This window comes from Lepidochelys kempii, chromosome 6 (genome assembly GCF_965140265.1).
Source record: "Lepidochelys kempii isolate rLepKem1 chromosome 6, rLepKem1.hap2, whole genome shotgun sequence".
NCBI classification, from domain to species: domain Eukaryota; kingdom Metazoa; phylum Chordata; order Testudines; family Cheloniidae; genus Lepidochelys; species Lepidochelys kempii.
The window spans coordinates 124,822,328-124,837,203 of NC_133261.1; the positions used below are offsets into that span (position 1 = coordinate 124,822,328).

Sequence of the window (14,876 nt, forward strand, 5' to 3'; positions counted from 1 at the left end):
AAGAGGATGGCTCTAGACTGTTCTCAATGGTAGCAGATGACAGAACGAGGAGTAATGGTCTCAAGTTGCAGTGGGAGAGATTTAGGTTGGATATTAGGAAAAACTTTTTCACTAGGAGGGTGGTGAAACACTGGAATGCGTTACCTAGGGAGGTGGTGGAATCTCCTTCCTTAGAAGTTTTTAAGGTCAGGCTTGACAAAGCCCTGGCTGGGATGATTTAATTGGGGATCGGACTAGATGACCTCCTGAGGTCCCTTCCAACCCTGATATTCCATGATTCTCCTCAGAACAGCAACGTTAATTCTAAACAGCTTTTCCTGTAAATTAATGATGTGATTGATTACAATGGTCAATCATTTCATAACCATGCACTGCAGGCTTTCAGTGACAGCCCTTGCTTTAAGAAGCATTTACGGCTCAAGAGACCAATTTGGCTCATCCTGGTAAATTCTGTAGAGGTGCCTGTGACCCAAGGTACCATCCCACACTGAAAATGCCATGGGCAGGGCAGGCTGCAAAAAGGAGAGTCAATTCCCCCAAAACTGGTGGTTAATATGGTAGTCAGATTCACCAACCAGTCAAACTGTGCTCCTGATCCCCCACACTACTTACCAAGAAGCTGGAAAAAAAAAAATCACGCTGCCCCCTTTATGCATTCCAGTCTCTGGCTCTCAATCAGCAAATAGGTCCAGTAAAGTAAGAACTTATTTCAAACTCTATTCACTATACAAAATGTTCTTCTGATCCCCAAAGGGCCAGCCACATTACCAGATCAATTTGGATCTTACCCAAAATATTACGCTGCCAGCCAATCCTTTAATATCTAAAACCGAAAGTTTATTAGAAAAGAAAAGAAAAGAAAAGAACAAGAAGAGAGATGTCAAATGATCAAAGCAATCAGATACATATATGTTACTTCACAGTCCACATATCCGATGAGTTTGCTGGCTTGTAAAGTCCCTCTGGAACACATCCAAAGTTTGGATGGGTCTCTCAGTCCTTTATTCAAAGCTTCAGTTTGTAGAAAAGTTACTCCTGGGGTGAAAAGAACGACTGAAGACCAATGGAGAAGATGCAGCTGCCTTTTTATATCCCTTGCCATGTAGCTTGTACATCCTCTGTCTCAAACACAGGCTCATAACACATGAGCATAGAAAAGCACTTGGAGTCCCTTGTCCACATGTCCTGCTGACTCATAAGCATAGCCCCTAGTGTCTCTCCATAGGTTCATTGTACAGCTGATTGCCCTTGATGTGCCATCAAACAGGCTAGAATAGTGCTGATGCCAATCTGTTTGAGGGTTTCACCAAGAAACACAGAATAGGTCTGAGATGCAGATATATCACATATTTATAACTCACGATACAAAGATCATACATACATATAAATAAGCTTATCATATTTAGAAAATATGAACTTTTGCACTGATACCTTATACGGCATATCTTGTAAGATTCATAATATTGGTATCAGTAAGATTATAAATAGTCACCCATATTTCATGCAGCGTCACATGTCCGGTCTCTGAATATCTTTAAAAACAGGTTTCCTTTGCCTGTGGCAATTTCGGTTAGCCAGTTTTCAACTGCTTTGGAGAACGCTTATCCAGGTGCATAACAAAACTTGTTCATCTACAATTGTATCTTCAGCTCCATTGCCTCTATGCACGCCAGTACAGTGTTGGCCATTTTATCTTGCCACTATACAAAATAGGTGACCAAAACATGACTCATGCAAGTTGAAACTGACATCACACTGATAAAAAGTCCATCTCAGCACCATGGTAGATAGTGGACAGTAACAGTTAACTGTTCAAAGACATACACCAAGGGCTAGATTCACAAAAGATCTTGGGTGCCTAACTGCCACTTTAGGCGCCTCAATTCCAGAATCAGGCCCCTTGGCCGCCAAAGCCTGTAGGCGCCAAACTCTTGCTGTGAAAAGCTCACTAGGTGCTTAAGTTTTTGCCTCTGGGTAGGGCCGGCTCCGGGCACCAGCATTCCAAGGGGGTGCGTGGGGCGGCAGGTAGAAGGGGGGCGGCAGTTTCTCCAGCTGCGGCAATCCAGCGCCAGCGTCTCCCTTTTGCCGGCCACGGCAGCAAATTGGCAGCAGCTTCTCCCTTTTGCTGTCCACGGCAGCAGTTTTTTTTCCCCACTGCTTGGGGCAGCAAAACCTGTAGAGCCGGCCCTGCCTCTGGGCATGCAGCCCCATTCCCAGCATCTGGATGCCAGAGTCAGGCACAAATCGGGGGAAGACAGGTGTACCTCTGGCTAACTCACCAGCGAGGCCTGATCCTGTGAGTATGCTCCGAGCTCACCTACCGGATTGAGCCCCTGTAGACAAACTTACCCAAAACGGCTAGGGTGGGGACGAGGGGGAGTAGGACCTCTCTCATAACTTTTAGCCCAGTGGTTAGGGTACTCACCTGGGATGTGGGAATCTGTCCCCACCAGGTTTGCCAAAATTACGAATCTGTCTGTGGGAGGGAAGGCCCTGGCTGCCAACAAATCCAAATATACCCCAGTGAATTATAGTCTCTGTACAGGAGCTAACAATTTTTTTTTTTTTTTTTTTTTACATTTAGCTGAAGACCTAAATTCCTGGAAGAGGGAAAGAGCTGTCTGGGTAGAAATTAGTGCCATTTGGTAAGATTGGCCCCTGAATAGCCTGCCGTTGAGATATGGGAAGACTAAAATTGCTTCTCAGCAAAGGTAACCCACTACTACCAGGGCCATCCCTGAGGAGTGCGGGGCCCCAGACCCCGCCACCACTCCACCCCTTCCCCCAAGGCCCTGCCCCACCTCTTTCTGGCTTCCACCCCGTCCCCCGAGTACCAGGAGCCGGTGAGGTGGGGACAGGTCGCTTGCGGCTGCCGGCTCCAGGCCCCCCGCTAGCCCTGAAGGTTGCCCTGGACCCCGCGTGACCAAAGCACAGGGCCCTCCAAAGCGTGGGGCCTGGGGCGGTTGCCCCGGTCCATCCTATGGACAGGATGGCTCTATTACCATGAGAATTTTTAAGAATACCCCCGGGACCAAAGAGAAGCTGAAGGGAAGTACTCTATATTGAAAATGATCCTGGCCCACAGAGAAATGTAGGTATTCCCTGTGTGTGGGATGTATTGCTACTCTCTGTCCTTCTTTGGCACAATACTTTGAGTAAAACCTTTTCCCCCTGTGAGGGAATGGGACTGGTTCTACCACTCCTAAACAAAGGAGAGAGCGTACTTCTTGGCTCAGTATAGTTTTGTGAAAGGGGTCCCTGACTATGAATGGGGAGGGGGATGGGAGGGAGGGACATAAAGTGCATGGCGTAGCCAGATGTTATAATCTCTATAACCCACTTGTCTGTTGTAATATGCCGCCAGGCCTGCTGGAAATGGGAAAGGTAGTCTTCAAAAGTGGGATGGTGAGTGAAAGGTTGCAGTTTGCAAACTAGATGTGAGGGGACAATTGAATTCTTGACCAACCACCAAAATTATTGTTTCAATGATTATTAAGTACTTGCTGAAAGAGGGCGAGAAGCTCTTTTCCTCTGGAATTTTTGTCTCTTTCTAGCGGATTCAGTGATTCTGTGAAATCCAGATAACTGAGCCAGGTGCAACCTCTGGACAGTTTGAGACCTACTAAATCTCTTCTTGCTCACAGGAGTGTACATACCCAGAGAACTCAACATGGCCCTGGAATCCTTCAGTGTGTGCAGGGACCCTGAGAAGGGCTTCAGACCATCGAATATGAGGTACTCAACAGTATTCTGAACCCCTCTCAGGAACCTTGACAGCTGAAGCCATGACACCCTGCGCATAACAACTGCTGTGAAGATGGATCTAGTGGCAGTGTATGTGACATATATAAGGACGCTTGTGTGACACACTGTACCTCAAAATAGCACCCTGTAACCCCTATATTCATCATTCATATCCGATAGTGATATTTCATAAAAAACATGCCATGTAAGAGGACATATGAAAGGTCATGATCTGCTGAAACCCGCTGTTCTGTTCAAATACGTATATCATTAGTGCATATGAAGTTATGAGATTTTGCTGTATGGTTGCTACTGAAATAGGTTGTAAGTTTGAGAGCCTTTACTGCTAAGTGATGACCCATTCCCAGGAGGGTGTTAAATGACCATCAACAGGGGAGTTGTAATCAAAGGGTTTGCAATTCAATGACAATTGCACAAGTACCACACAAAGGCGACTGCTCAACTCTGACTCAAGTTGCACAAGATCACATCAGGGGAATTGCTCAACCCGGAGACTCAGCAAAGCCCACAAGGATACATCTGAGCAAGCGTCTTCCAGGCACATGGACTAAGGACATAAAATAGGGGAGAGTGGCATAATGCTTTTGCCTTTCTCCTCCCCCACCTACACTGGAGCATCAAGAACATGGGAAAGACAAAGACTTCAACTGACGAGACTGGTCCCAGGCTCAAGAGAGAGAAGGCTGTGTAAAAATTGTAACATCCAGTGGTATGAGAAAATTGCTTGATCTAAATACTGCCGATTATAATAAGATTTAGACTGTGTGCTTATCCTTTTTCTTTTTTTTTTTTCGGGGGGGGAGGGGGACGGGACGACTCTCTCTTGCGATATGTCGACTACTTAAAAATCACTTAAAATATATCTTTCTGTAGTTAATTAACCTGTTTTATATTTTACCTCATTTTACCTGTATTTTGCTTGAAGTGTTTGGGAAGTTTCAGCTCAGGTTGCAAAGGCTAGCGCATGTCTTCTCCACATTGAGGACTGTGTAATGAACTGACACCAGCAATCTCGGCTGCAAGCGAGACAAGGAGTCAGACCTCTGCGACCAACGGGCAGCCTACAGATTTCATTTTCATCTAGGCCACTGATATGGATAGGGTCTTGGTGGCCAGTTTGCTTCAGGCCAGGGCCCCCCGTCCCAATCGCAAGACAAGCACCAATCCTGGTTCCCATTACATTTCACAAATAGTCCTTGCTCAAGCAGTGGAGAGCAGGAGGAGTAAGATCCTAACTCGGATGCCAAGCAGCCCCATTGCTTTCCCCCAAAACCTGGGACAAGCCCTGAGGCTGCGAGCAGCCAGTCCGACATGCCCATAGCCCAGAATGAGGAAGGGGCTGGTGCTGAAGGTGGAAATGGTACTGCTGATGTTTCCACTGCCAAGAGCAGTGTCAACCCTGAAGTCAGCATTGATACTGAAGTAACATTGCTGAGGTGAAGAGTGGTGACTGCTCCATGGTAACATTGGCAGCACCAGCCACAGGAGTACTGAAGAGGTTCCTTGTGCCAAGGAGGTCCCTTGTGCCGAGTCCAGTACCGGCCCATTTCCCCTGACCATGGAAGGGAAACATCAGCGTGTGAGGCCAACAGATCCACAGGGTTGAGCAGCCCACCCAGCCAATAGGATTATAAAGGATGCAGCCCTGACAAAGTCCTGGACCGAGGGAGAGGTCAGGACAGAGAAGTCCACTGCTGCCTGACATGCCGCCAGCACAGCAGCAGCTGGCGTCAGCATCACCCTCGTCAGTATCAGACTCGACGGACATCCAGGGGCCAAAACTGGAGTCAACCGTATGGGGTCTCTGATCTCCCTGCACAGTGCTGGGAGCAGGTCTTGTCGATCGCTGTCATCCCAAGCACCAGCGTTCACCACATACCGATCCATGCTCCTTCTGGAGGAAGGAGATGAGTCCCCACAGGAGCTGGAGCGACCTCAGTCAGTATTTTGCGACCTTTTCCTCGACAAGGAAAGATTCCATCTCTTTGGAGAGGTGCCAGCTCCAGGACACAAAGCAACAGCACACTCAGACCACGACGGCAACCTCCGATCTGACAAGGGCCTCAGTGCCAAAAAAGCCACGTGGCCTGTTCGAGCCAGTGCTACTTAAGACAAAGATCCCTCACCACTTGAGTCTCTTTCACGAACGATCTGCAAGTTGAACACCACTTCTTGACATGGGCTTTGCCTAGGCACAACAAGCACCATACGTGAGGATTATTGTTAAGATCTCCCCCACACGACGGACAATGTTTAAACCCTGGTGAGGGCATCACCAGGTAACACAAACTACAACCAACTAATAACAGGTCTAACACTGTACTAGAACTACGTACAACCAGAAAAAAAGTCACCGAATAGCAGATTGTGAGGTTGAAAACAACACAGAGCTTGGTGTCCAGCCACCAGCAGCAAGAACGAACTGGGGGGTTGGGGGGTCAGCGCAGTGACGCTTCAGACAGCCAGGGGAGGAGCTACAGCCACGAGGTGTGAGCACCACCCCTCTAAGGGTACTTCTAGGCAAATTCTCCAGCCCCAGTGTGCTAGGCGTGCACACACCTAAGTGGAATACACAGCTGCATCTACTCAGAGAACCACCTGCAGAGCCTGGCATACCCAGCCAGGGCAAATAAGCTTCCCAGAAAAAAAAAGGAGAGGAAAAAATCCAAACCTCTCACTGCTATCTAACTAAATCCAATACTGACAACAACATGCCAAGGAGAAACAGTAAACTAAATACAGAACAACTGCAAAACATGCCGAGACATGCAGAAGGCAGACTCACTAGAGCTCCACCTCGGGCGAAGGTGTTAGCGAAGGAACTGAGGGTGGTTCACCCGCACAGCCCTATATATCCTCAGTGTGTGGCATGGAGCTAGATGAAGCACATGCATAGACCCAACGGACATTGCTAAAGGAAGATCTCCAATCAAAGGAAACAGAGCACTCTTAGGGACGCTACTTGAAGAAGAACATATCCTTCTGACACCTTTGCTGTTGTACACAGACTATGAGTGGAATCTTATGTATCTCCCCAGTAGGTTATGTCATGAGTTGTCCCATCTCACATTGCTGTGAAGAAGCGTCCAATCAGCAAATGGGGGGCCAGGGGAGGGGAAACCCAACCCTGTTTAACACCATTTGTTATGCCAAAAGGATAATACATCTTTTCATCCACACAGACTCATTCAACCATCCCAACATGGAGATGTCAGATTGTGTTGCCCATCACAGCCAAACATCCAAATTTTCCCAGGGGCCTCCTGTAAGTCTCGGATACATCAACGTGGATACCAGATTACAAAATACCAACAACTATGCAATGGTCAGACAAAACTTTTACAGTACTTGTGCAAACAGTTACATTACTACTTTAGTTTAAATTGCATAGTCTTTCTATTATAATCTCCCTCCCCATTTTCACATGCTAACAGGTTTCTCAAACAAGGTTGTGCTGGAATTTGCCATTCTTAGAGTCTGTTCTGGGAAGATCTGAATGAAAGTTTGAAAGGATTTAAGTTATGAAAGATAATGCTCCCACCCAATGCTTTAATGGAAATCTTATTTTTTTTATTTTGCAAAGGTATCTCAAAACAGCTGACCTCTGAAACTTCAAACTTGGTACATAAGCAGTTCTCCACCTGCTTATACTTTGCTAGGTTTGAAAGAAAATTTGTCTTAAGTTACGGATATTTTCAAATTCAAGACCATGTTCCATAATATAAAACTATCAGTTTGTATTGCAGTGTGCATCTTGTTGCAGTTGGTTAATTCATTTTAAAAACTAAGAAGTTCTTAGAGTAGTTTAATGTAATTTATTTGGCTTTTAAAGCTTTGGCCAAGTAACAACCAGCCTGCTAGCTTTGCAAGCAGAGTAGCTCCAGAGCAAGGACTTTGAAAAGTTCTGCAAGACAAAGCTTCAGATTAAATTTCCTTCTTTCAACTAGTATTTAATTTTAAAAAACGGAAATTAAATGCAAAAAAGTTAGTGCATTGCTATGGTCACAGTTTAAAAAATATTGCACCAGAAAAGCCAACGCAGCCACTATATTCCAGCACAATATTTTCACTCCTGTTTAAAATCGTTCATTGTGTAGTGTGATACTTTGTTTTTATATGTTGTTAAACATATGCTATAAAGGTTAGAAGGTACCCACTACAATAACATTGCTGTGGAAGCCTTGGCTTATGTGTTTCCCAACTGTCCAATTTTAATGAAGTCTGGAGTACTGCGTTACTTTTTGAACATGGAATACACACACACACACATATATATTATATATATATACACGAATATATGTATGCATGCAAGTGATACTGCAGAAATAGATGACAGACAGGTTTTCCAGTAGAAAAAAAATTTAGAATTAACGAAAGAATGGAAGAGTTTAAAAACAAAGAAAGGGTTAGAAACCAGGAAATGCAGAATTATTGTATTTCACAATGAAGGTATCCAAGCAACCATAACTCTTTCCCCGCCACATACACACTCCTCCTTGATTAACTCAGCCCTTGATTAGCCAGTCATCAAGGTACGGAAATACTTGCACCCGACGCTTGTGTAAGAATACAGCCATGACTGCCATGCACTTGGTAAACACACGTTGACAGGCAGAACAGAAGGACTGTGAACTGATAATGATTGTGGTTTACCATGAAGCTGGGGTACCTTCTGTGGGAGGCGTTACTGAAATACGAAAGTAAGCGTCTTTCAAGTTGAGGATGGCATACCTGTCCCCTGGATCCAAGGAAGGGATAAGGAGGCCAAAGAGACCATGCGGAACTTCAGTTTCTTCATTAACTTGTTGAGGTCTTGAAGGTCTAGGATACGCCTGAGGCCTCCTTTGGCTTTTGGTATTACAAATACCAGGAATAGAACCCCTTGCCTTTCAGCTCCTGAGGAACCTCTTCCACTGCCCCCCAGCGAAAGGAGCGAGTGCACCTCCTGCGTGAGGAATTGTTCATGAGAAGGGTCCCTAAAGAGGGACGGGGAAGACGGGTGGAAGGGAGAGAGGGAAGAGAATTGGAGGGAGTATCCCCTTTCTACCATGCAGAGTACCCAGCGATCCAATTAATTCGGGCCCACAAAGGATAGAAATGGGACAGTTATCACGAGAAGTAAGGAGCAATGGATCCAGAGTCTGGACTGGTGTGTCGCTTCCTGGGTGCGCCTTCAAAAGAGTGAGACCTCTTCCTGTTGTTCCTATTCTGCCTCCGAGAAAAGTCCTGCATGTTTTGAGGGTGGTAAAAATGACGCAGAGGTTGTAGCTTAAAATGCCTACATTGTGTGGCCGAAGTGTACAAGCCAAGAGACTTGACACTGGCCCTCGAGTCCTTGAGGCTATGAAGCCGTGAGTCCATCTTTTCTGAAAAGAGGATCGAGCCCTCAAAGAGGTGGTCCTGGATAGGGATGTAAAACATTAACCGATAAGGTAAGGTATTCCGGTTAACGTTTAAACTCTGCTACGGGACTCTGCTGCCAGCCCTGCGCTCAGGGCTGCTCATGGGGCCAGCAGCAAGCGGAGTCCCTGGGGCTGGCAGCTGGGATCCCGGGGGTGCAGGCCAGCAGTGGAGCCTAACGGTTAAACGTTTAACTGGTACAATTTTAATAGTTTAAATGTTTGCTTTTTTTAAAACACAATTTACCTCCTTAGTCCTGGATAGTTTGTTGGACCTCATCTGGGAGCCCTGAGACTTGGAGCCAAGAGCTCCCCCTCATGGCTACTCCGGAGGCCATGGTGCGGGTGGCCAAATCAGCCACATCAAGGGCTGCCTGCAGCAAAGCCCAGGCAATAAGCTTACCCTCCTCTATCAAGGAGGGCTCTGCCCTGGAGTCCTGTGGCAACAGCTCTGTAAATTTTGCTATCGCTCCACTGGAGTTGTAGCTCTACCTACTGAAGACAGCCTGGTGATTAGAAAGTCAGAGCTGGAGCCCCCTGGTGGAATAAATGTTCCTCCCAAAGAGGTCCAGCTTTTTCGCCTCCCAGTTTTTCAGGGAGGATCCCTGGTAACCTTTGCGCTCCTGCTCATTAGCCACCCCCATCACTAGGGAGTCTGGCGAGGGATGAGTGTATAGGTGCCGTTGGTGATAAGGAGGCGGGGGGTCTCCCACAGGGCCTTGGCGTGTCCTGTATTGTTTTAATGAGTGGCAAGGCAATACGGGAGGAAACAGAAGGGGTGAGAATGTCCACCATGGGGTCTGATGTTTCAACGACTTGCTCGGCCTGGATCCCCAGGTTCTGCACCACCCTCCACAACAGCTGCTGGAGAACCCTGCTGTCCTGCAGGACAGGGACCATTGACATTCCCGCCACCACCTCATCAGGCAAGGACAAGGCCTTAGCTGTTCCCTGCCCTCAGCACTGAGGGGATCTCGCAGCACCCAGTCTTCCAGTGCAGTTGGTGCTGGCACAGCAAACATTTGGTCCTGTTCCATGTGAGGTACTGAAGGCACATATAATACTGAGGCCACAGACACCAACCTGGAGTAGGATCTCTGACTCTGGTCCTGACCCTGATGGAACGCCCAGGGAGTCCAGAAAGGCCACTGGGCAGGAGCCTGCCACTGACCAAGTCAGGGCCCCGGAAGAAGCTACTGATGTCCACATCTGTCCGTCCTGGATCATCTGCTTCTCCTGGATCTACAGGATTCTGCTTCCAACTCCAAGGTCTCGCTATAAGAGAATCAACTGTGCACTGATGCCCAAGAGCGGAGACTGAAACTCGGGGACCGATGTGGCTCCCCTATCCGCCCACTGGTGGACGGTACTGGAGACCGGTGCCGAGGAGATGACAACTGGCACGGTACCATCGCCAGCTTGCCTCTGGACAGCACTGAGGGTTTCACGGGTGCCACTGACACTGAGCTTGGTGTCCTGTCTCGCCTCGGAGAGGTGCCGTGAAGGCAATGAGGTCCTTGGCAGCCTCAAATGTCTTCAGTGTGGAAGGCAACTGCAGATCACGGGCCTTCCCTGATAGGGGAGTGCTGGGGACCTGGACTATGCAGGGGCAGGAGTCAACATAACCCTATGAGAGCAGCCTCCATCAGAAGGATCTTGAGGCGCTGATCCCTCTCCTTCTGAGTCCTCAGACAAAATTCCCTGCAGATTTTGCAGCATTCATTCTGGTGGCTTTCCCCCAAACACTTCAAGCAGAAAGTGTGGGGATCACTTCTTGGCATAGACTTGCCAGACGCTGCACAGGGCATGCCCCGGTACTGGGAGAAAAGGAGGGGAGATACCCCGAAATGAAACTTGTTTCAACTATACTAGACTAACTACTACTATAACCTATTTACAGGAAAAAAGTTCAAGACTGCTAGAGAAGGTACTCTTGCAAAGCAAGTGATAACAAGGGTTCCTGCTAATCATCAAAAGAAAGAAGGAACTAAGGTGGCGGCAGGCCAGCAGGGCCATATATTCAGTGCCATGGAGGCACAATTCCAGGGGGCACCTGGACCGACCCGACAGGTGCTGCTAGGGGAAAAACCTTCCGGCTGCCATGCACACGGCATGCGCAAACCTAATTGGAATTGACATGAGCAATCACTCAAAGAAGAACTAGAATGCCCCAGACTCTCAGTCATACGGTGCTGGTGCAGTTTTACATTCAGAGCACACGTACAAGAATTTAACGGATTCCCAATCAGACAGATTTCACACTCAAGGCAGTCAAAACCCACTCGTTAAGGGTTCAAAACTCCACAGTGCCGGGGGGGGGGGGGGGGGGGCGGGACTCAGTACCTCACATGATCAGGCTCTGTGATTTCCATGTGGCACCACATTCTCTAAGTACCATTAGACACAGACCGAGGATGCCTGAATACAAACTTCACAGGATCAGCTTATGAAGTCAGAGCACATGCATGAAAAAGGGAACAGGTTAGTGAGGTGTCAAAGCAGAAAACACGGGGCTTGATTCTTCCAGTAGGGTTATCACACGGATGGGATCCCCAACTGTACTAAGCACAACTTGACAACCCCACCAGTGCAAAGCTACTTGCCACAACCACCCGAGACAGAGGGGCTGCCATATAGACAAGGACTAGGCAGTGTAACATGCATTCAAAAGCACGGATATGTGCCCACAAGCTTAAATTCATCTTAAAGATGTTGCATGTTGGATAAAAACAGAGGCATGTGATAACCTCCGTTAAAAGTCATACCTTACTCAATTACCAGTCAGATTCTCTATAAACCTTTCAATGGAGAAAACATGATAGATGTCCTTTGCAAACAAGTTCAACTGTGTATAAGCCTTTCTGAGGAGCAAGTCAACAGCAAAGACCAAAGTTCACTACTGTATCTTCTGACATTACTGGTTCAGATTTTACAACTGCCCTTTGCAACAGTCAATTTCAAGACCTATAAACTTCATGGCTCTTAAAAAAAAGGAAACAGGAGCCACAAAACCTAGAGCTAGGAACCACAAGATCATGACTAGCAACTACTTAGATGATTAAACTTTTAACTGTTCCAAGCACTAGCAACTACCATACAAACAGCATGAATTGCAATTTCATTAATTATTTGGAAAGAAAAAAAAAAGGCTGAAAAAATAATATCCAAATTTCAACAGAAGAGGTTTTCTAGTTTGCACTGGAATTCTGATAATAGATGAATTAAGAGGAATCTCATTCAGTGTCCCTCCCTTCATACTTTAAAAAAAAAAAATTTGCAGCATATATCAGAAACCCTGCTCTGGACTATTTGTTAATCCCACTCAGCCCCACAATACCCACTCTCACCCGCTCCTGCATTGTTGCATTTTTATCCTGCTCCCACCTGCAAAAACCTGAGATCCCACAAATCCTGCAAGAGAGATACCCCCATCTTACTAAAAAAAAAAAAAAAAAAAGTTTGTTAATTTTTTACACACACACAATTCCGACAATTTTTACCACTAAAACAATTTAACAAATCTTGCTTAAACCATGTAAAAAAACCAAAACTTGAACTCCTGTTAGACAGCAAATCTGCTTCTATCCCTCGCCTAAATTTAACTATTAAAACCTTTATTTAAAAAAAGAAAAACTTGCTTTACATCGCTGAAATTCTATTTATGACAAACTGACGAGAGATTTAGTGTTTTTCCACAAATTATCGCAGTTTGTTTTTTTTACCCACCCAATCCCACCCGCATCAAAGAACATTTTACCCACTCCCACTATTATGGCAGTGGGTCCTGCAGGACCCATGGGATCCCAGTCCCACTGCCGGACTTTAGCGTACTATAAAAGTCTACCCATTTGCTGTGGGCTCTGTTGATGCAAACTACTAATTTAAAGAGACACACGCTTTTCTAAAAAGTATCTGCCTGAAAATGTTGTCCCTACTGTTATTCCAAGTAACCTCTAGAAGGACTAATTGAAAGATTAAATAAAAAGATATCAAATGTAAGCAAACTGAGAAAATAGAACTCTGTGTATAGTCAATTTCCCTGTTTTCCCTGTAGGGTCAGTCAATATCTTCTATGTAGGAGAAACCCACAGAACAGAGGAGATCAAAAGAATTTTTAAGAGGAGGAAAAGTGAATGAACACACAAACAAACTCGTAAGGGGATTCAGAAGCAGATAAAGTACCTGAAACTACTTCTAACAGGCTTGTTTAAATGGACCTGATTTAAGTTGATAGGGGCAATGGGATCACCATGAAATTATTCAACACACTTTTAGGGCTCTCTGTACATAATGCTCTGTAAGAGATTTACTGCATGATGTAATAACATAACACTAGAGACAGAATAAAAATGCAACTTCAGAGTGCTTGCTTCTAGCGTTGGGATTTAGGCAACAAATCACAACTAAATCCCTCTTCTGAAAGCCAACTGAATTTTACTAGCATGAAAGAACATTGCTAGAGCAATAATCAAGTTGTATCAACTTAATCTCTCAACATTTAACATGTCTCATTAGTGTTCTACACGCTTGCAGGAAAAAATTTCAAACCTCTCCCGCAAGAAAAAAAAACAGGGGTTTTTTAAGTCTTTTTAATTTTTCAATTTGAGCTATTCCTCCACTGTTTCATAGCTCTGATAATTGTACCACTGACTAACCTCCAAATAACTCTTTTTATCATCACTACTATAAACAGCCCCTCCTCACTCACAGTGATAGGAATCTGGAAATTCACTGTAGCTGCATCCCACCCTACAGCCTCTCAAAACACTACAGAGAAATGAAACTACTTGCTGGAGCAAGAGGAATCCCTGTGCTGAAACACTGCTCATGCAATTCCTGGGGAAGTACAACCACATCCTAAGTAGACAGGCCAATGCGTAATGGCAGTAACAAATTACTTGGTTTTAAAGGTAGGGGAAAGGGGGAAATATTTTAAAGCCACACTGTTGGGTCAGGGTAGGCTCAAAATTTAGGGTATGCAAAAAACAACTTTTGGTCAAGTGAAAAAATGTATTTTCAAAATTTCTTTGCATACACTTTACTTTTAGAGCATTATTATTCACCAGAAGTCTACACCACCCTACCATTGCAGCATTCAGCCACAGTAGGAGAACAAAGAAGTGAAATCGACTGCTCCAAGTGACAGGATGAAAAAAGTAAACAAATGGCAAAAGTGAACTGGCTTTACAGAAAGCTTTCAGTTTTAATAATTTCAGGTGCAGCTACCAGATACCAAAGAAAATACTGTATAGCACAGAGACAGGAGAAGAATTCCCCAAAGTTTACTTCATATGTTCATTAAGGATTACTAGATTGCTAAGAACAACTACACACAAGTCTTTTTTTTAAAACACGAGTTTCAACAATTTGAAAATCTGGGGCTTTTATTCCTGGAGATGTAGATCAGTAATCTATTGTTACACATTGTAAATCTGTCTCACTCCCACCTGATGAGGTCTTTATTGGATGAACACCCAGTGAACCATCCCTCTTCACTTCTGCCTTTTTCACCCCTTTTCTTTTCCCACTGTCAGGTCTCTCCTTCTTTTTAGGAAGAGGCATCCCCTGCTCTTTGCATTAATTGTATAATTTTACACAGACCTCAAAAACAAGAGACAAATAAATATTTCCAACCTATTTTACATGGTTCTTCATACAAACAATCCAAGAGACATTTCTTAAGCACTTACAGAACATGCATTTTTGCCAAAG

At 45.4% G+C, this 14,876-nt stretch overlaps 1 protein-coding gene across 12 annotated transcripts in view; it reads right to left on the reverse strand.

Moving 5' to 3' along the window:
* The window catches only part of FBXO34 (F-box protein 34), a 63,455-nt gene that overhangs the window by 21,319 nt on the left and 27,260 nt on the right, over positions 1 to 14,876 (reverse strand). The window contains exon 1 of one of the 12 annotated variants that reach the window (XM_073350053.1): positions 4,664 to 8,257. The exons of the other annotated variants lie outside the window; for them this stretch is intronic. The gene's annotated coding sequence lies outside the window, so the exon portion shown is untranslated. Of the gene's footprint in view, positions 1 to 4,663; positions 8,258 to 14,876 lie in introns of those variants that run through there. 12 annotated transcript variants of the gene reach the window in all.